This window comes from Mycteria americana, chromosome 14 (assembly GCF_035582795.1).
Source record: "Mycteria americana isolate JAX WOST 10 ecotype Jacksonville Zoo and Gardens chromosome 14, USCA_MyAme_1.0, whole genome shotgun sequence".
NCBI lineage: Eukaryota > Metazoa > Chordata > Aves > Ciconiiformes > Ciconiidae > Mycteria > Mycteria americana.
The window spans coordinates 9,617,262-9,640,198 of NC_134378.1; the positions used below are offsets into that span (position 1 = coordinate 9,617,262).

The 22,937-nt window shown below is 39.3% G+C and overlaps 1 protein-coding gene across 3 annotated transcripts in view; it reads left to right on the forward strand.

Annotated features, from left to right (window-relative positions):
• Window positions 1-22,937, forward strand: part of PARD6B (par-6 family cell polarity regulator beta) — a 69,514-nt gene extending 46,577 nt beyond the window's left edge. For 2 of the 3 annotated variants that reach the window (XM_075516868.1, XM_075516869.1), the window contains exon 8: window positions 22,301-22,937. The gene's annotated coding sequence lies outside the window, so the exon portion shown is untranslated. Of the gene's footprint in view, window positions 1-10,475; window positions 10,621-22,300 lie in introns of all 3 variants that reach the window. The other variant, XM_075516870.1, reaches the window with a different exon arrangement.

Below are 22,937 nucleotides of genomic sequence, written 5' to 3' on the forward strand. Positions count from 1 at the left end.
GAAGAAAAAGGTGCACGTTTGTTAGATTTTTTTTTTTTGAGGCTTTTATTGTCTTTTTCTTTCTACTAATATTGTAATCTCTAGAACAGCAGCTGCTCATCTGGGGTGGGGTTTGCTGTCTTGTCTTGGCTAAGGCTAAGCTGGCTGGCTGATGTTTTTTCCTGACACGTGGGGTAGATTCTGACAAATCGAACGGCAAAATTGATAATGGGATATGAAGCATTCTGTGTGTTACTTTATTAGTTCATCTGAGCTCAGTAATGAGCAAAAGTTATTGATGAGTTATACTGACTGAAGCATCTAGGAGAGACCTGTACTTAACCATTCCTTTCAGTGGTTACCAGTGTAAAGTGTGGAAGTGGACATAGACTTCTGGCTGCAGTCTCCATAGATTGATAGTAGATTCATTCTCCATAGATTGATAGTAGATTCATTCTCTGAGAGAAGAAAGCTCAGAAGGACTAAGGAGCTATGTGGAGTTAAGGTTTTGCTTAATGTAGAAGACAGCTAGCTGGGTTTGAATTTTCAAAAATAAATCTTAACAAAAATAAATCATTGCAATAAGAAATCTTTGAGACTATATTGAGACTTGGCATTTTTTTAACTTTTGCAGATCATCCTTCAAATGTAACTTGATATCTGTTTCAGGTTCACTATTTGCTATGTATTACCAATTTCTTTTCTCGAAGACTCCGAAGAAGCACATGTTGGGATTTCTGTTACTGTCTTTGCCACTGACAATGTGTGATCACATATATGTCATGCTACTTCTTTGTGTCCTAATTTATCTAACAAGATAATGTTTAGTGTTTCCAAAATGCTGAGATTTTTCTGACAGCCTTGAAGAAAAATATTTGTTAAATTATTACTAAAACATACCAGATGGGAAAGATGAGAAGAGAGAAAATAGAGCAGAGTATTTCAAAACTGGGGGTGTACTATGTTCATATTTAAAACTCATTAATTTTCAAGTGCTGCATATTGCCAGCCATTTTTTTAACATTGAGGAAAATAAAAAAAACCTGACATGTACTTAAATATTTAATGTTAAGAACTTTGGGGGCATCTTCAGCTTATTTTACCTGCAGCTATGCTTGAAGTTCATCCAGTTCCATTCTGATTTGGACTGATTCATTAACTGGTTTGGGAGTCCCAGAGTGGTCACACTGGTTCTGTGTTGAGAAAGATAACACTTGAAAATGGGAAGATTCAAGTAAGGGGATGCAGTAGGCCCAGAAGTCAAGATTTCAGCTACCCACGGCTAAAGCCCTCATACTCACCTGCTTCTTTGAGGGAGCCTGCACAATTCTCCAAGTTAAACGAAAGTTTCTTGCCAGTTTGCTGAGTCTGGCATATAGTGGAAGAGCTTGAGAGAGGCTGCAACACTGTGCTTGGATGTCAAGCAGTGCCACTGGTTTGGAGGAGCAGATGAGAGTGCTTGGGGCTTGAGCACTGCACACAGGAGTAGAAATACACACATGCACACACCTGTGTATTGAGAACGTTAGGGAAGGCTGGGGGAGAAGTGGGAGTTTGGGCTGGTGGGATCCAGCAGGCACACATACAACACTGTTGACAGTAAGAGTATGCAGTTTTCAAGACTCCATGAACAGAAGTCAAAATACAAAATACTGCCTGTTCCCACTTGAACCAATTTTTGTTTGAATGGACCTAAAGCAGGTGTAAAAAGTCTTTACACTAGAAACGTAATTGTTAGACTGTCCGAAGCAGGACAGCACAGTGGCACATAAATAAGGATTTCTGCAGCACATGTTCTGAGTTGCATACGTAGTGATAGGGAGAAACTGTAGTGTAATTGCTGCTCTGTAGAGAGCAGTTGGTGCAAAGGGTCTCTTGCACTAAACAGTTGCCACTTAGGGGAGACATCAGCTTTTTAATCAAGCCATCATGCTGAAATGGTAGTGGAAAAAAAATTCTGTAGCTTATGTGCAACAAAGAAGTTAAAATAACAATCCAGATTCTTTTTTTTAATCAGTGCTAAGATTGGCTTCTGACTTCCTGTTCTCTAATGGGAAGGGATTAGGCCCTTTATGTTTTGAAAGAGACCAAGCCAATTCGTGCTGCAAAATTCCAGTACTGAGATCAAATGAATGAAGAAAAACAGTTAGGAAAAACTTGATTTGACAGAAAGCCACCTTCATTAGTGCTCTCATCTCTTTTCTATCATAGAAGTTGTTTTTAAGCTATAATTGCATCTCACTGACAAAAGGTTCTGGCTACACATGTAAAGATTTGTAAAATACTGCCTTTCTGTAAGCTGGTATAATCTGTGCCAGAAAATAGAAACCCAGCCTCTGCATGTAAAGAGCTCCTCCTCCAGAGTTTGGTTTCAGTGACTCTATTGGTTAGTATTGTTCAGCTTTAAATATATTCTGCAGTACATGGTTTACTAGGCTTTGATGCTTGCTCTTGAAAGGCAAGAAAAAATCTTCCTTCAGAAACGTTTTACATAACATTGCCCTGTGCAGAGTTAAAGTGAATTAGTTACAGAGAAGATTTTAGCTGGCGCCAGTGAAATAAGCGGTAAACGTCTCTTCACCCTCCCCTTTTCTTATGTTCCTTTGGCTGCTCCTGTAAGGAATGCAGCAAGCAGTGGCTACTGCTCGCCCTATTGATTTAAGCATTTGCGTGTTATACATTGCAGCTCTGCACTAGCCTGTCTTCTGGGGCAATACAGGATGTCTTCAGTTGTATCAGATTTTCTGTTCGTACTTGCATTTCTGTCTTCCATATGGGGCTCTGTTCCATTATATCCATTATTAAACAGGATTGTGTGTGCTCATTGTTACAAAACAAAGTGTGTAAAATACTTATGGTTCACAATCTCAGTGGTTCAGGGTTCCTATTCATAAATCAGTGCTGCCATCAATTCTTAAAAAACCAAAAGCAATAAAATAATAAAAGCTAAAACTTGGCTGCTGTGCCTCTAGCATGAATGCCAGCAGGGCAGCATGTTGTGAAAGGTGCTGTTGGGTCCCTTTCTTAGCAGAATTACTTGCCTGGATTTTTCTCACAACATCCCAGTTTCTTTGTTACAGATGTGCTGTTTATACATCTGGTTTTGAGAGAAATTAACCACATTTTCCAAAATACTAGAATTCTCTTACTAAAAAAGGATTACTTTTTTCCCTGTTTCAGGGTTTCTTTGGTTATATTATTTTTCTCAGTTTATGCTCTACCAGCTACATTTTAAATTGTAGCTGAGATGCAGAAACATACTGCAGATTAGATAATGTTAGGGTTAAACATTTCAAATGGATTGTAATACATTGAGAAATTATGTTCTTGCCAGCCATAGTTGTGGTGAGCTTGTTGGGAACTTTGTTTTACCGTATTTCTGTGGATTCTTGTCTCCACAGCATGGTATGCTCTTCCACTTATTTCTGTAACCACGTAATATATACTTCTGTAATGGTGTCTCATCAGAGGAATGTCTGTAGAAACTGTGGTCTCAGTGTGACAAAAGCAAAAAATTTCTGTGTTTATTTTGTTCCTATTTTTAATTCTGCACAAAAAAAGTTGGCCTTTAAAATGATTTTCTGTTTACAAACATTTTACTTAAAAAAAATGTATAATTTATAGTGGGGCCTAGATGGCTTAATTGAGATTGGGGTGCTAAATCTTGAAGCACGTGACTGACAGTAGTTCCAGGCGCAAACTGCTTTCTGGGTAAACACACCAGACAAATGGGCAAAGGGAAACACATGCACCATCTTGCTGATGGGAATTGGAGGCATACAGAAATAAAATTACTTTATTACAGTTGTACCATAAATCTACAGTATGGCCTGGCACTACATTGAAGTGTCCACAGAACCCTGAGACTCTCTCTGCCTGAAACTTGTTTGCTGAACTATCGTAATACTTCAGCTTTCCACCTGAAGTCCTATTTTAAAGGATTAAAAAAGAACAGGTGAACAAAGAATTCATTTCATAACTGGCTAAACTGGTACAAGACCCAAGAAGATACTATGAGCTAGTAAAAGGTTTAAATAGAAAAATCCTCACTCCAGATATTCCACACAGAGTAATTTCTATGTTAAAATTTGGGTGAAATTGGCATGAGGGAATTTTGGAAAGCAATTTTTATTCTGATAGGGCTTTTATAGTATGGAACTTGTCATAGCTTGTGGATTTTCACAGTATCCTGAAGTGATACTCAACTCTCATACAAATCACTCTAATTGTAAATCAGGTTGACTTTTTCTGGAAGTACATTTATAGATTAAGATGGATGAAATATGAAGGCTGGGAAATAAAGATCTTGGTCCTGTATAAATACTTTCAAATAAAGTTAACCATAGGTATGTGTATAGCTATCATCTCCTATGCAAAGTGATCCACGAAATAGTGTTGTTTGTGAAATCAGTCTGAATCTTAGCCTTCACTAAAGTACTTGAGATAATTTCTGTACGAGGTGAAAAGTGAAGAGTCAGACACTGGTGAAATTTTTTCTTCTCTCCCTTTTAACAAATGACCAGGGTGCTGCTAAGGGCCACGTTGCTGTTACTAAATTGCCTGTTCTCCTCCAAAATGCCCTAGGTAAGCAAGGTCAGTTAGAAGGTGTTACAATTTTTACACAGGCATACTCTGACAAATGTGGATTCTACTTCCATGCTCCAAGTAAAGCCGGAGTCTTTTTCTAGCCCTGTGGCATTGTCTGCTTATGGAGTTTATTACTGCCTTCCTGTCTGCCCTCCCCCAGCTTCACATAGATGTCCAAGTATCTCCCCCCTTCCTCTACTGTTTCTTCCATCTCCTTGTGCTGCTACATAGATGTTCCTACTTGGGACACCCACCACCTTTTAAAAGTATTTTATCAACCTATTTTCAGTGCCTCTGCCTTTTCTGTGTGAGACTGTTACATACGGAAGTCTCCTGGCAGATTCTCCTGGCCTTCTCTGACTCATTTTCCTGATGACTGCTCTTGTCTTGGTGGTTGTTCATACTTCCTCCACGTGGATTTTGTTTGGGACCTTTTTTAAAGAGTTGACTGTCATCTAGGAGCATCTGTAATTGTTAAATGCGTTTAGAATAAATACCTGTATTACAGGGCAATAATGAGAAACAGGAATAACTAGAAGTCAAATAGGTGAAATGGGTGCCAAGCTATTGTGATGAAGATAACAGTGGCTGGATCTTTTGTTGGTATGTTGAAGTGAAGTGAAACCAAAGTTTCATTTTCTTTCATATGCTGGGCTATTAACTGGGGCAGTTCAGTGGTTGCTTCTGCAGTGCGGAAGGACACTAGAGAAGAGGCAGAGCAGCCAACTGGGGTTGAAAATCACCGCAGCTGTCTCAGTGCAAGCTGTTCTCTCTTTGAGCTTTCAGTTTAATGTATGCAGTCTGCCACATTAATTCTTGAAGTAGCTCTTAAATGGGTAGCTGTAAAAGGGGTAATCTCGGTCCAATATACTTTTGAAAATAGGAACTTGAATGTTATAACAGGAGACACGCACATCTTTGTTTCCTAGCATCAAAACTGTCTCAAGTAAATAAGCAATTTTACAGTAGTCTTCAAAATTATGAAAGATGTTAATAAAATCTGTGCAACTTTTTTTAGTACAAGGAAAGCTACTCACAAAATTAATTCAAATCTCAGGAAAAGGGCAGTAATACTGAGGAGAGTAATACTTAAGCATATGGGTTTCATTAATGTGAGAATGAGTGAAGTGTTGGAAATGCTAAGTGAATTCAAGAAACACCTGGGCTCCTTTGTGGTGAGGAAAGATCTGGGGTGGAAGTAAAAAGGCATGAGTTCTAAGTATGAAGGATGTGGGACCAGATGAGGTGTTTTTAACTATAAAGAATGCCTTGTGTTCAAATATTTGTGGCATGAATATATCCTGCTAGTGTCCTTTTTTCAGTTGTGTGCGACATAGGCTGACATTGGTTTACTTTGGTTACAACCACAGTATTTTTTTTTTTCCACTCTTTCCAGTCATCGGGAATAGGACCCCAGCAGCTAATGAAGTTTTACCAAAATCAAATCATGGTAGGTAACGTTGGGAATACATCCAAAGAACGGTGACATCCACAGAAATTACACTATGCTGTAATTTTATGAAGGTTAAATAGTTCTGTGGACTAGTAATAGGAAATGGATGAGAGATATCTTTAGCCAGAAGTCACAATTTCAAGTTTCATGCACTGACTTTATCATTACAACTGGGGCATATATTTGAGCCAGTGTTTGTGCACAGTTACGGTGCAGTGACTTTTGTGAAAAGGTTTTGTCCAGCTTCCAGTGGATAGGTTTCCACCTCACGTACCATCACCACATGTCCTTCTCTCCCTGACAGCTTCTGTAAAGAAACTTGCTCTTGAATTTGCCCATCTAGATCAGGACCTGCTGCTCAGTGTATCTGGCACACTAATGCAAAATGTCACGCACCAAAGCGGTCATCAGATGCTTTCTTTACAAGCACCCATTTAAAACATGACGCTTGTTAAAAGGCACGAATGCAGATCTGGCGATTTTTTTTCTTTTTTTTCTAGGCAACAGCTAAGCAGAACTTCATGATACATAACTTCAGAAATACTTATTCTGTGACCTGGTGCCATAGCAAATTCCTTTTCACTGGCATTACTGAAATGCTTGAGTGCTCTTTAGGATTATTACTAGAAGCACACTGAATGTCAAATGAAATACCATTTTGGCCAAAACTAAAACAAAGCTTATACCATCATGTCTTGGCATCCTCCAAGTCATAGGCCCAACTTTTGGGGCAAAATGTTGATCTCCTTTAGTTTTCAAGGGAGTAAGAAGTTAGGACTCTTTTTTTTTTTTTAAAGCTAATTTTTGAAAAGAATTAGTTTAAAATTTGCGTGTTCCACAAAGCGGAGAAACATTCCATCTGCTGGTATCCATCTCTTCCTGGCTGGGCCATTTTCTGTGGCCGGCAGGCAGTTTTGTGCATGATGTAATGGTTGTGTTGCAGGAAAGGTGCTTTGCTGTGCTGGAGCCTCTAGGAGCCGTAGCAACTAGCATTTCTTTCCAGAGCCTCCAACACAAATGCGCACACGCGCACACACTCATGCGTTGGTTCCCTTACGCACTCTGTCTACCAGCATATTACCCTTCCCCCACTTTTTTTACAAAGTGTTTCTCCCTGAGGCAAATTTCTTACTGTCTGGAGTACCAAACATGCACAGGCACTTTCTTTTTTCTTGAAAATTTCCTAGCATAGCTATTATAAAGCAGCAATAGCTAAAAAGACTATTTTACATAGCTTCTTCTGGTTTTAGTAGAGAGACAGAGAGTGAGTGTGTGTGCACATGTAAAAAAAAAAAAAAAAAACCACACTACAAACAACTCCCCAAAAACCAAAAAAACCCAAACCATAGTTTATGGCTAAGTGAGGCCAGGTTTCTCCTATTTCTTTTTTTGAAGTGTCTTTACTCAGCAGTCACATTTTTTTCTTGTGGTAAAAAAATGCAACATGAGCAGATGGCAAGTATTAACACATGAAATGCAGTGCCTGCTTGAAGTTGATTTAAGAGTGCTCTAGGTTTCTGTCACTGGCTTTCAGTTAGTTAAGTAGTGTTTACAAGTTAATGAATTTGTTCCACTTGAAATATTTGATGGTATGTGCTGAGGTTCAGTGGTAAAGGGATCCTTTAGGAGTAATCGAGGAAAGCATGAGGTTTCTAGACACTGAGCCTGTGGTTTTTTTTCTCCTTTGATTTTAGCATTTTTACCATTTATATGAAACTGAAAAGAGAGGCAGAAGGAACAATAGTAGATAGCAATACACAGCCTTTTCTCTTATATTGTGATACTGCTTTGAGCACTGCAGTGATACCATACCTTATAGCAGCTCCATATTTGAACCGTGTAGTTTGCAGTTTCATTCTATTGCATGTTCCCAAACCTTAGACAAGGATTTGAAAAACAAATAAAGTTTTATGTAGCAAATCAGGAAACATTTTCATATTTCTATGTGGTCTGCTTCCATGCTTGCTTTGGAAGTATGAGTGCAAACTATTAAATAGGCTGCTATATATAAATTAGCCCACATTTGGCAGCAAAACTGCCTAGAATAGGGTGATCAAATTCAGTATATTTTCAGTTCATGCGTAAGACTCCTTACTACAACACCACATGCTATCTACCTGATAACATTTGAAACTAAGCCAGCTCCAAGAATTGTAGTCATAGTAAGAAACAAATATTGGTTGCTGGTAATTGAGCATCATACACACTTACTATTTTACACAGCAAATTTCTCTCTGCATAGAATGCTCTGTTTGTCAAAACTACCTAAACCTGCAAACCAGTATTTCTTGTCAGGCAACATGTAAGCATGAGTGCACAGAAAGAGTTAACTTATTTTACTATTTGAACAATTGGTGCCAAAATAGTATGTTTTAAAGGCTTAGCTGATATTTCTGGCATTAGTTTTTGAGTTTTCTAAAATTGTAGATTTTAGTTTTGTTAGGGCTTTGTAAAATATGTTACTCACTTTAATAACAGTTTATTCAAACAGGACTGAAAGGTCAAGTTCCTGTTTGGAAAGGGTACTGTACTTAGTTCACCTTTGACTTGAAATGTAAGATCATAACTGCCAGATAAGACCAAACTAATTGCTCCGAATATGCATGAGTGTATCTTTAATACCTAAAAACTGACAGTGATTTACTGTATCCTTTAGGAAGGCTTCTCTCCCAAGTAAACAGTGCTTAGTTAAGTATGGTTAAGATCAGTCTGCGAGGACAGGCAGCGGTGCAGCTTTCTTGGCGCGGAGGCCTGAGGTCGTAGGATTTTAACTACCTGAGAGATGGTATGGTTAACCCCTTGCCTGTCCTGGAGTGGTCTTGTGCTCCTGCTGCATGGAGTTCATACACAGAAATTGTTAACCCCCTTTATGGATGTCTGACATCATTGGCAGCCAATCAGAAAGTGCTTTAGGGCAGAGTTTAAAAGCTATTTCATAATATATTTATATTCAGTGCAGATATTTTTGGGCTTCAGTAGCATTCATTTTGTCGCAGAGTCCATGTGTCAATATGGTTTGGGGAAAAAAAAAAGGTATGAAAATAGCATGTTTGCCCTTGTTTGTTGTAATTCAGCTGGGTGACGAAATGCTATAGAAAGCGTAGCTGGTATGCTGCAAAACAGTTATTATGAAAACGATTTTCTTCCTCCAGCAGCAGTAATTCTGCAAGCCAATCTTGGGCGATTGTTGCATGCTCCCTGCTAGGCTGCTCCTGCTTAAATAGCCAGACCTGCAAATATTTCCCAAGCTGCTCTGGTTTGCCAAGAACACAAAAATGCAACACAGTCTGCAGAAAATGTGTGTGTGCCAGCCAGAGTCACCCCAGCAGCTGGGCTCGGCTCTGCTCAGCTGGAGTCACCCCGGCAGCTCAGCTCATCCTGGCCAAGCTTGGCTGGGTTCGGTTTGGCTGGTCTGGGCTCCCCCCACCCATTCTCCAGCCCTTGTGCAGCACCCGCGGCCTGGTGTGCAAGGCGCTTTACCTCGCCTCTGTGTAGTCGCATGCACGCTGTTTTATCCTCTGTTAGTTGACAGAACTTCAGGTATTGAAGGAGAACCATTTGCTGATAGTATCTTCCAGAAAATCTGGTTAATCCATGCAACCCTGCCACCATTCCTGGTTAACTATTTCATTTCCAGAGTGCCCCCTGTAGCAGGACCATATGGGATTGTAAAACCAAACTATTCAGTAATTTCCAGACCATAACAACAATTTTTGCTATCAGTTGTTACAAAGACAAAATTGTATTTCTTTTTATAAAAAAAGAAGTGGAGGCTTGTATCAGTGGTGGGACTATTATTACTTTTATTTTGGGCTGTTTCTCCTCCCACTTAAGCACTGTGGCTGTGCTCATGTCAGGTTGCTAAAAGTTGCTATTCACATATGTTCCACGACAGGCCTGCAAAGCATACAAGTGCAGTGCTGACTCCTTCATCCTGTTGGGATTCCAAACATTTTATCTGCTCCTGAGCAAAAGACTTAGAAAGAAGTCTTTCAGATGCTAGCTGTATCTCTAGCCTGCTGTTCAGTGTTCACAAATGATTTAGAAAATGAGGCATACAATGAGATGAGAAAGCTTGTTGACATAGTTATTTTGAGATCACAGAAGTGAATGCCAACTGCAGAGCTGTAGACAGACCTTGCAACATTGAGAGACTGAGTGAAAAAACTTGTAGCCAAAAGGAAATGTCAATAAATATAAGGTGATGCAAGTGAGCCTTACCTGTATGGTATTGGTCTCTGAACTAGCATTTTTCACTAAAGAAAGAGATCATGAAGTAATCACAGATGGCCTCATGAAAACTTTCAGCACACGGGTCAGTAGCAGGCAAGAAAGAAAACTGAATGTTAGGAATTATTAGCAAAAGTGCAAAGAAAGAAAATAAAACCTTCTTGTGCCACTCTGTAAATCTGTGGCTTCATCTTTAATACTGACTGAAGTTCTGGTCCTGTTGCAGCAGAATTAGAAAAGGCATCTAGAACAGGAGTTTGGAGTCACATCCCTTTGGGAAACAGCTAAGCAGACTATGATTTTAGTCCTCTCTTTTCCCCACTGAAGAAGAATGCACTGGAGTTCTTTGAAATCTAAAATTGCATGAGACAGTAAGTAGAAATTACTATCAAGAAATAGACTCAAAATGAACTAAGGAGTTTTTTTCACACAATATATCAATGAAGTTTGGAACTTACTGTTGCAGTTGTAAATGAAAGAAGATTTGTGTATGTTAAATTCAGTCAGACAAAGTAATTTAGCAAAGTTACCTTTCTATTTCTAGGAACCCCTATGCTGCAAATTCCTATAGTTTAGGAGAGTATTCAAGGCAGGAACACTGCATACTTGCCCTGTTTTTATACTCTAAGCATCAGCTGTTTGTCTCAGCTGGAGACAAGTTACTAAGCTTTGATTTGACAGGGTAGGCACGCTGGCTATTCTTGTATTTGTGGACAGATTTCTTCTTGTACTACTGTAGAACAGCATCACAGCCGCTGACTAGAGGTTGACATATAAGCCAAACCTCATTGATCTTTGTTTCCTGCTGTATTACTCTTGGAAACTGAGTGTAATTTTCCATCTCCTATGACTTGTGGGTGGGTCAGTCTCTCTGTTTGTCTGAATGCCTTCCCAATGAGTATTAGAATATTGTATATTTTGCCAGGCTAAATCTAATGCTTCCAGTTTTGCCACATTTCTAGTATCTGCTGGATTGTCCAAGGTGCTGTGTGCTTTCCATTCCCATTGCCTTACATGGAAATATAGTAGGACTAGGACCTGTCTTTTTTAATACTTTAAGAATACTTTTTCTAGCACCATTCCTCTATTAGGAAAGTTGAGTTTGTTCTAACTGTGAAGTCATCAGGAATTATACGACTATGATGTGACTGTGGATAAGGGGAGAGCAGTTGATATCCTGTACCTTGTCTTTAGGGAGTCTTTTGATAGAGACACCCACAGCATCCTTGTATCCAAACTGGAGTGTTATGATCTAGATGGGTGGACTGCTACATGAGTGAAAAAACTGATCAGATCATTAGACTTGAAAAGTAGTTGTTAATGGTTTGTACTCTATCTGGAGGCCAGTTACAGGTGTAGTTTGTCAGACATTTACCTAATATCTTTATCAATGCCTGGAGACAGAATGCACCCCTCTCAAGTTTGTGGACCGCAGTGAACTAAGGGGTGTGCTCCAGAACAGGGCTGCCTTTCTGAGGACATCAACTGGCCAGAGGGATGTGCTTATGTGAATCTTACTAAATTCAGCAAGGACAAGCACTAAATCCTGCAGCTGGGATGGACTAACACCCTGCTATGGTACAAGCTGGGGATCGACTGGGTGGAGAGCAGCTGTACTGAAAAAGACCCAGGGATCTTTTTAAATGATAGGCTAAGCATGAGTTAGCAGTGTTCCATCAATGAAGGCCAACAGATGATTGGGCAGTATCAACAGAAATATGACCAGTAGATTGAGGGAAGTGATTATTCTTTTTAACTGGGCATTCCTTAGACTTTATCTGGAACACCACATCTAGTTTTGGGGGCCGCAGTACAAGAAAGATGTTGATAAACTTGATTGAGCTCAGGGGAGGGTCATCAAGATGCTTGGGCTGGACGACATGATCAATGAAGAGAGGCTGAGACAGCTGAGTTTCTTCAGCCTGAAGAAGAGAAAACTTACGGGGACATAACAGCAGCCTTCCAGTGTGCTTAAGAAGTTTCCAAGAAGATGAAGCTAAGTTCTTTAGTGAGGTGCACAACAGGTGAAGGGGAGACAGCAGTTATAAATTGCAGTGGGGTGTTCTGACAGCCTCATCCATTCCTTCAGCACTGCTGGACCTAGTGTAGTAAAATTGGTGAGTTTATGTATGAAGTTTCATACTGTTTCATTGCCCCCATTTTACAGATAATAGAACCAAAGTACAGAAACCATAAAGGCTCTTGTTTAGAGTCACTCAGACTACATCCAAATGCCTTTCTAAGTATGAGCTTGAGCTCAGTTGTGTCCTATATCCATACTGCCTGATTGCTTGCTTGTTCATAGTCTCAGTCGAGGAGTTGGAAGGTTATTTTGTGTTACGATAATATTGAAACAGCGAGCCAGCTTGGGAAGCAGGCTCTTTTCTCGACTTGGCTACTACTATTGACTTAGAGTGAATCATTTACAAAGTTAAGGAAAGGAGTATGAACTCCTTGTGCTTTGTCATGTCTATTTGGTCAATCTAATTTTTATTAGCCTTATCTGATTCCCATTATAATTACAGACTCCTTCCTGTGAATATAATGCTGCCTCATGCTTCAGATGGATGGTATTATATTTGTTTACTTTTGTCTGTGGTATTATTCCAGAAAGTGAAAGCAGTTTGACTTGTTCCTTGGGGACCTCATGTGCAAGAGGCTCCAAATGTTTAAATGTCTTAGATGAGAAAATGTGTTGGTATGAATTGATTTGCAAAGGGCCCTAGAATTTGAGGCTATTACTATTCTGGTATTGTATGTGCTTGACTCAGACACTGCATTAATAAAGAAAAAGAAAAAAGTGCTTATAAAAGTCTAGGACTGACAGCCTTGGAGTCTGCTGTTTATGCCTTAACTCGTTGTTTTAGAAAGACTGAAAGCCAGAATAAGATGCCTAGTTCAGACTCCCTAGCCATTCACTTCAGTGCCTTTGTGGAAAAAGCTATCTAACACCTGCTTTGAAGGTTTGTGGATATAACTCTGTCCCCTGAGAAATGGACTGAGACTGTCAGCAAATGATACATGAGTGAGTAATGAATAAATTCATTCTGAGTGTTGGATATGAGTAACAGACATAGCAGCAGACTTGGACTTTGCACATTTTGCTTGGAGTGCCACTGGATAATGTGAGTGCAGCACTGCATTTTTTTAATTTATAATTTAACTCGTGCAAGAAGGCAGAAAACCTACCTAACCCTAATACCATACCATGTGGGGATTCCCCAGCAGTTAGGGAATGGAATAAATAGCCCAGAAATGCTGTGTTTAAAGCTTAGGGTTAACATGATTAAGACCACAGGTAGAGTTCAAGTAATTTATTGCCTCTGTGCCTCAGTTAGAGTCACTGAATAATAGAAGTTAGAACTTTGAGGTCATCAGGTCATCACTCCCTATTGAAAGCAGGGTCAATCGAAGTTAGATTAGGCTGCCCAGGGTCTTGTCCAGTCAAGTTTTGAACATCTCAAAGAAGGGAGATTTTACAGCCACTCTGGGCACCTGTTGCAGTCTTTGAACATGTCATCGTGTAGATTTTTTTTTCCTTACGTCTGATTGGTATTTCTCTTTCCACAACTCATATCCATTGCCTGTAGTTTTTTTGCTATACAGTTCTGAGTAGGGTCCAGCTCTGTTTTCTCTATAAGTAGCTCTGTCTTCACTCATCAGATAGTTGAAGACATCAACTAAATTTCACTTCTCTTCAGGCTGAAGAAGCCGTGTGTCTCAGCCTCTCATCATAATGTATGTGCTCCAGCTCCTGAGCACCTTCATTGTCCTCTGGTGGACTTGCTCCAAGTATGTCAGTCCAGTAAATCCTTCATGAACTGGGGAGCCAAAACCAGACACAGTACTCCAGATTCAGTCTCATGCCAAAATAGAGGGAAGTGATCACATCCCTCAGTCTCTTGGCTGTGCTTGTACTGATACCAGTATGCTGTTAGCTTTGATCACTGCCAGAGCACTCTGCTGATTCAGGTTCAGCTTCTTGTCTCTGAGGACCACTAGTACTTTTTCTGCAAAGCTGCTTTCTAGCCAGCTGTTAATTAGGTTGGCTAACCATTGTTTGTCCTTATTAGATCTATGCTGACTTTTCAGTCACCTTCTTTTCTTTGAAGTGCTGGAAATGGATTCCAAAAGGATTTGCTCCATATTTTCTTTGGGGCTGAGGTTAGGCTGAACATCCTGTAGATCCCCATATCTTCCTCCTTGGCATTCTTGAAGATAAGCATGACATTTGGCTCTTTTCCAGTCATCAAGAACCTCCTCTTGATTGCCCTGATCTTTAAGATGACTGACAGCAGCCTCACAATGATGTGAACCAGCCACTTTAGCATCCTCAAATGCATCCGTCTGGTCCCACGGGTTTTGCTGGTTTCTTTTCTGTTTCTTGTTTGTTTGTTTGTTTGGATTTTTTTACCAGTTTGCTGTAATAGTCCATATTTGGATCTGCCCCAGTCTTACGCACTTCCTTAGGTTGTGCCACTAGGCAGAGACCTGGGAATTCTAGGAGCAGACCTGGTAGTAAAAACCACAGCAAAGAACGCATAGAGTTATCTTACTAGTAAAATGAGAATACTTGTGTTAGAAGGATATTGTGAAGGTCAAATGGCCAGTTTTTCTGCCCTTTGTGCTCCTGCAGGTAGAAATGCTAAGATTATTGTTATTATTTATCTTAGTTTGTCTCATTTTTTCTTTCACTTCTACTCCCTTTTGGCTTTCCTGAAGATTAACACATGAGGAGCAGCCCCAAATATATTACTGCTTCTTGTTCAGAAATAAATTGAGAGACTGAGAGTGCTGATGCCAGGGCAGTCTGCCTTAGGAAGCCTCATAGACACAGACTGTCAGACCAATCACAAATGGCAACAACAAAACAAATCCAGACTTTCCTTTTTAAAGGACATGCTCCTTCTGGCAACAGTATATCAGGAAAATGATTATATTAGTGAGAAACTAGATCCATCACTGAAGAGAAGAAAGCCTGGTGGATAACATGCCTAAGCACAAAATCTTAGACTATACACTTAGAGAGAACACATTTTGCAGTGAGATTCTTCAAAGCTGTTGCATCTCTTCTGCATCCCACACTCTTTTGGCAGGAGAAGAGCTGCTGCATCCTTGTGTTTCTGTCTCCTTACTGAACAGCTAATAAACTGTACTTTCCCGTGGCTTCAGCAAGATTATTGATTTGTGCAGTGATCATTATTGCAGCTGTTGAATAGATCTTTGCTGAAGAGATTGAGGGGGGAAAAAAAAGGGGACGTGTTTTATTCTCCTGTGCTTTTTTCTAAATTCTCTTGACTTTATGTATCTCATTACTATTTATGGTACAAAAATAGCTGTTTGACTGTTTTTACATGTTTTCATGGTACTGTACTTCACAAAGAGAAGCTTGATTTATCCTTCCCTTGAAGAGATTCTAGTCATAAGTCATAAGTGAAAGGTTGTCGTTAATGACTAATTTCAGCTGAAAGGATATGTATGATGCTTTCTGGAGATTGCATGGAATTGGCCTTGCTCTTAAGTGCTTATACAGAATGTTTAGAACAACAGGAAGAAAAAGCTTGTGATTTATGATTGAGATGATAATATGATCATGCTAAGAATGATAAGGCGTGTGCCTTCTGAGTTACAAAGCAAACAGGTGAGGGAATGCACTTAATTCTAATTGGTAAATTTCCTATTTCTGTTGTGTATTATTTACTTCATAAGCTGTTTAAGAATTAAACCTGCCAGTCAGTTTGTGAACTATTTACTGTGCTTTTGAGACCATAAGTAATACTAGAAAGTGATATGATTGCCTTATGTTTGGAAACAGTATGCCTCAAAGTTTCTCCTCTAATTAGGAGAGTAGTAACAGACTACCACAGGAAGACACACCCCCCACCGCCCCCCTGTCTGTTGGTCAGTCAGAGATAAGAAAATTGATGCAGGAGTCAATAATCATCTGGAAAGCTTTCACAGTTATCCCACAGACTTGAAGGAAAAGGAGAAGGTAAGGTGGTCTTCAAACAGAATTCTGTAAAGAGTGAGTTCTCAGGGGTTGTAACTGGAAATTTTTGTGAGTGCTGTGGGTGAGATCAGATGTCCAACTCGGTTGACTCCAGCTCATAGCAGGCGCAGGTACCAGAATCAGAAAAGACTTTTGTATTTTCTCAGGAAGAAAATTCTGCAGCTCATGCTCCTCATCCAGTCACATTCTGGGCTTAAAGAATGATAGATTTCTTTACCTTGCTGAGATAGTAAAGATGCTGTGCATATGACGTCGAGAATGGAATCCAGCTCTTGCAAGTCATGCTGGATGAAATATATATACCATGGGAGATAAGCAAAAATTGGTCTCTGAAGCTTGTGTTCTGAAAATTGGAGTGGTTTGACATGACTATGCTTGCCTTAGGGCAGAAGCTACTACTGTCCTGAAGAGGAGAACTTACACCCATGCTCTGGCTTTTGCAATTAATAGTTTTGGCACCTTAGTACAAACCTACCTTCATCAGTGATTTAAGGTAGTGTGCCAGACTGAACTAGGATGGCTCTGATGTGGTGACACACTTCATTCTGCTGATTGAGAGAAAAATAACCTCTGGGGGAGGAATGGGGAGGACAGCTGTAGGCGGTGAAGTTTTAAACCAGGGCTGCAGGCTCTGCTAGAATTCCCCTGTCAGTCCTGATTTAAATCTGGGCTCTGCCATGACTTGCTGTATGTTGAGACACATCACGCAACCTTTCTGCCTTGGTTTCCCAAGGTGCAGTAGTGTTTGCCTAGTTTGTAAGGCTATTGTTAGGATTAATCTTCAGTCTATTTCAAAGTTGCTAATTAAAAGGTGATTTCTTGATCCTGGTTAAAAAACTTTGAGAAACTTTAAGAAGCTTCTGGGAAGTTATATTAGTTAGCTAAGGATAAGCCTTAGCACTGGTTTTACACTGCTTGTTTCTTCCCATATGTGTAGATGACATGCTATGTTATATCTTCAGTGGCATGTTTACTCAGCACATGCTATAGAAGAGCTGAGTTTCATTTGTCCTGGCACAGCGGGATTGGTAGCCCCACAAATGGGAGATAAGAATTACCATGGAAGCCAGCCTAAGCAAAAGAGGTCTCTCTGATATGGCAGTAACGGACATCAGACCCCTTGTTCTCTTTTAAAAACATCCTTATTAAATTACTTTCTTGGTACATAGTAAGTGTTTAACAGAGAACATGTAGGTGAGGATTTGTTGTGCTTGGCATCAGAGCTGATGTGTGAAGAACATTTTGGTTCTGTAATTCACACTTTCAGGAAAAGTGTCTCACAAGAGTCTGCTAGCACTGTGCTGGATGGGCTGGCAGCAATCTAAGGAAGGCTGTTTGGAAAAGTCAAAGTTGATAGGTTTTTAAGAAGTATGGTTTTCATGTTGAACTTTAAATCTATTTTAGTAGAAATGAAAATTATTTTACCATTGTTATATAAATTATATTAAAAATTAAGAGGAATCCAAATGGCCATTTTTGAAACTTTGCTGGAAAAAAGTGAGGATGTTTGCTCGGTTTTGGAACTGCTGAAGAAACAGGTTTCAGTTTTTGCCCTGTTTTTATTTCTACAGTCAAGGTATTGATTTTAATACCTGTGAGAATGACCCAATCTGAAAAATAATTATTGCCAGATAGCCAAGAATCCCCTTTTATCTTTCATAGCAGAGTTCAAATTGCTGTTGCAGGTTTCTGTAGAGAAGGGCTCCTTGAGCTGCTTCGTTTTCTTTGGCTATCTACAGCAGTGCTGATCCACTCCAGAAAGCTTCGCCGTCTTTTACTGTAAACTAACAGGAGCAAATATGTTTATTGGTGTCAAGGGAAAGGTATATTAGTGCTGCTTCAGGTGATAGGCAGCAGATGTAAAAGAAATGGATTCAGGAGCTCTGGAAACACGAATAGTACTTAAGGCAAAGTCAGCACCAGTCCAGTAGTGTGGACGAAACATTTTATTATTGCTCCTTTCTCTGCTTTGAAGCAGCAGAATTGATCAGAAGCTCAGTTCAGAGAGATAACTACCCCAGTACAGTTACTGTAAATACATCTAAGTTGAACTACCAAGCCTTTAAATTTGGTAGCCTTAAAGGAGGCTTTTTTTTTCTTTTTTGGTGGATCTGGAATGATTGCTGTCAGATTAAGAAGGAAGGTTCAAGTTACCAGCTAAGTTGCCAGAGATGCAGCATATGGTAGGTTAACTTCTTTTTTCTATGTGAAATAATATCCCTCCTCCTTTTCTCAGGTAATCTACTATTTTCTCTGTCTGTGAAAATAGCTCAATGTTTTAGCTGTAATGGTCAAGGCACACTGCAAATAGCCTGGATAAACATACTGTTCGGAATAGGGTCAGAAATCCTTATAATGATGCCAAACTCTTCTGCTGGGATACCTGGTGGCTGTACCAGTGCCCCTGCACCACAGAGAGGCCATACCTACTGTGCTTGCCTAGCTGCTTCCCAGAGTGTATTTATTATACATGTAAGCAGGTGAAGTGCTACCTGCTCCTGATCCATTTGGGAGGCTGTTGGGAAAGAGAATAGCCAGGGGCGGATGGATGAATTGTCTAGCTGGGCTGGGCTCATGGTCGCTGAGGGGTAAATGCCCTACATCTGCATTATAAAAGCAGTCCCAGAGTGGATTTCTGGACTACCTTGTAGATACTTGGATAGAACGGAAACAATTTTTTGTGTCCACATCAGCAATTCTTAGAGCACTTGCCTTAAATGTAACGTTGTGCAGGCTGACTTTAGCCTAGCTATGAAAATGAAACTGAGTAAGCAGACACATTCAGCCCAGCATTTATTTTTCTTCAATAGAAGGTAGAATCTAACTGTCTGTGAATTAAGCTGTTTTCTGGATGTGATACAACCTGTAAGTGATGACCTTTTGACCCAGCTTTGCTGTTCTGATGCTGGGTTGCAGTTGTCAGAGTAACCACTATGCTCTTAAATGGGTCATTTTGTTACTGCTCTCGTGTATTTAGCTTTACCAGCTGGGGACCTGGCTTTTAGGGGCTTCAAACGGTATTTTTCAAGGGGCGCTTTTAGTGCCTTGGATACTATGTCACACAACTTGTCTCCCTGGATAACTTGGCTGCCTGTTAAAATGCAGCTGACTGAAGTCTCTAAAGCTGCCATCAGAAGTTTTAATCTTTCAGGCATGATTCTACATGCCATTTCTTTTATTTGCCTGCAAGTGCAGAATTGTTGTGTGTACTTTTTTTTCCAAAGCTCTCTCAAATGTTTTAATCCTTTCATTTCTACTATTGGATCTAGCTTAATCTAAACCTGTTATACTTCCTTCCAAATGCTGAATTCCTCTATAATTCCTTTAATCTTTATTTCCTCAGTTTACTCACTCATTGTTGGATCTTTAAGTTAGTAAATAGTTCCAAGTTTGGGACAAAGAATACAGGGGTATAGGGCATCTCAGCAGAGATCTGTTTTCAGCTTGTGTTTTTCAGGTACAATGTAAGCTTGCCTGACCTAAGAGACACGTTAAGAGGAGAAATAAGGATTTATGTATTTGCACTGAATAGGTGCCATAGGTGCTTACAGATGCCAGTGAAATGACAGAATCTTGCCCACGGCCTTTATAGCCTGGATTAAACATAAACACAGTTTAGTTTTATGGGCACTTGGCCTTCAGCAAGCTACTGCTGTAGTCGTATGTTGTGGTTGTATGTTATGTTATGGATGCCATCCTAATGAGAGCACCTACTTTCTAGAGGGCGTAATCTGGCCTTTATTAAATTGTGACAGACATGAATCAAGTGATCAGCTAGAGGTAAGAAACTATTTGCTACTATTTAAACCTTTCTCTTTTGATGACTTCAATAGGCTTTGGAATTTAAAGACACTTTCTCCCTCTTCTCCCCCCCCACCCGCCCCTTAGCAGGCAACAATATCACTTTTCCTTTCAGTTTCACAGCAGCCTGACCACAAAGGAATTATTTCATCTTCTGTCTGTGTGATGTGCACAGCACAGAGATTCCTCATGCCCTTGTCTTTTAACCCTGTGTGGCATTTGTGCCATTGTGAAAGAAAGCTTTTCTCAGACCTCTTCCTCGTAAAATACTGTCAAGTCATATGGATTGGTATCTTTGCCTCTCATTTACTATTGGTTCAGCAGCTATACTTAAGATAATGAAGATTGAAGTAGTTCTTTTAACATAAGCTAGTAACAAGAGTGTTCCTTGATGAAAGTTTGGTGTGGGTAGATGTAAAACAGGAGGAGTCACTTTTGTAAGTATTTATGGCACAGTTACAGAAAGTCACCCAAAATAATTACCTGCGTATAGAAAACATATAGTACCTGCAGGTCAGAAGGGACTAGGTATACCTATGAATCATAATACCTGTAGTACTATATAAGTAATAAGGTATTATTCGTCAAAGCATCAGATTACTATTGCAAGGATCTCAAAAAAAAAAAAAAAAAAGTAAATTCTCATTGCATCATGGCATCATCCATTTGGAGGAATTCTGGATAGTAAGTGCTAAGAATAAGCAGTTCTAAAATAACTGGTTACAAATCAGAGTGGGACAGTGGTTTCATGAGCTATGGGAAATTGTGAGTCTCCTTTTGAAGTTAGTTGGAGAAGCTCATGTCCTTAGTTAAGTTTGATTGCTCTGATCAGGGCTTTCTGCAAACAGATTGTCACTCAGCCTGTTAAGTTTAATTACTGTCATTCATAACACTGTTCCTGCCTTGTTTTCTCCTGGTATGACCACTGGCAGTATTGCCCTAGAAATGAAGGACAGATTATTTTACTTTGAAAATTAGAGTGATTTTTAACTTTTCTTTCTCTCTACTTTTAGTTTATGGAAAATACAGAAAATGTTAGTATTCTGCTGTGAATTGTTACAGCTAGCTATTTTTACAGCTTCTTTGGTTAGGGTTTTTTCTCCTTTCTATTTTGCAGAGGTGATCCTCGTCACTGGTAGTTCTTACACGATCAATTCAGATTCTTCATCTTGTCTTAGTGGTTGTGACTGTTGATTTTCAATCTTAGATGAAAAAAACTTACATTTTACATTAAAAATTCTAGTATTCTGCTCATTAAAAGGAGCCTATCTCCTTTTGTTTAGGTCTGCACATAAAAACTTCAAAGCCACGTGCATCTGTTGATGATTATCACTAAAAGTATGTTTCTCCCCCATAGCAAAGTTAGTGTATCCTAATAGGTAGCAAGCACCCTTCTCCGAGAACATGGTGTTGATCTCTGAGGTGTGCAAATCAAGAGTTTGTCAGCAGAACCCCCATTCATCCTGCCTGTTCTGACAATGGCAGCGCAGCAACGCAGCTTCGGTAGCCAGTACCTAGATCATAGTATACATGAATATTTACTTCTTAAATTATGCCTAGATGTATATGGAGAGCCAGTACCTGTTCCAAAGAATTAGCAGTAGATACTATCAAGAGATGTTTGTAACCAGATGCACAGCTTGAAACACATGAATGAGAATTAAATACAAATAAATGTGAGGATTACATCTAAATAGCAAACTATTCTCTGGAAATATGTTAAGTTTAGAGCCTGAAGACAGCTTTATGGGAGGGATAGGCTCTTCATTTTCCATTGAGACTGATTTTAGCTAGAGGTTTGAATTGTTGCACTACAGAAATATTATTTTTATCTCCTCAATTGAGGATTAATCAATTATTTGAATTCTTAAAAACCCTAGAAGCAAAACCAAATCCCTTTCTATATTTCTTCTCTAGTCAGTATTTTCCAGTGTTAGCAATTCATTTGCATTTTTCTGTGCTTTAAAACTAATTTCCCCTGTGTTCTACTCTATTTTTATCTGTTCAATATTAATCCAGCTAAGATGATTGCAAAGTCTGTAGAATCAGGTGTGAAAGTAAACAACTTCACATTTTCAGCCTTGTTTACAGAGCCAATTATCTTGTATTGGAAAGTAACTTCAGTTCTGAGAGCCTGATTCCTCTCCCCACCCCATGTCTCTTTTACACTGTCAACTCCTTAAAGTATTATTTCCTGTTCTTTAACAATAAGATTAATTTTTGCCCTGTTCTTGTTTCAGAGACATCCTCTATCAGGAGCACGTTCCTATGACCTGCCAAAACTCTACTGAACTGAAGACTTTTTTCCTATGAACTATGTAGGTACTAAGTATCAAAATAATTAATTTTTGACTACCCAAAGATTTTTAGGAAAGGCTGCCTGAGTTTATTCTTACAGTTCATACTTTATGACATTAGGAAGAAGCAACTGTTACGTTTCAGATCTTTGGCTAGCATCTCTAAGGGAAGCTGAAAGTTTCTGATCATATTGTAGGTATATGGAGGCTGGAACACTTTATTCTAAGATTTGGTCACAGTAGTTTGCACTTACTTGATAAGCTTCCTAAATCATTGAAGAAAATGTACAAAAACTCACTTTGTTACCTTCACATTTTTATACTTAAAATGATCAGAATATTGAAGAGTGCTCTAGTATAGCACGTTAAAACTATCAAGTAATGTGCTAATGCTGCCAGTTTCACAAATGCACAAACGTTCAGATTTTACAAGAGAACATGAAGTCAATGTCAAAATTTTAAAATTCAATAAACTGCACATGGCTGAAGCTTCCAGTCCTCTATTTCAAACTAGGAATAGGGTTTTAAAAGCTGTTGTGTAATATAACTTGAATGGTATAAATAAACTTCCTGTTATGGA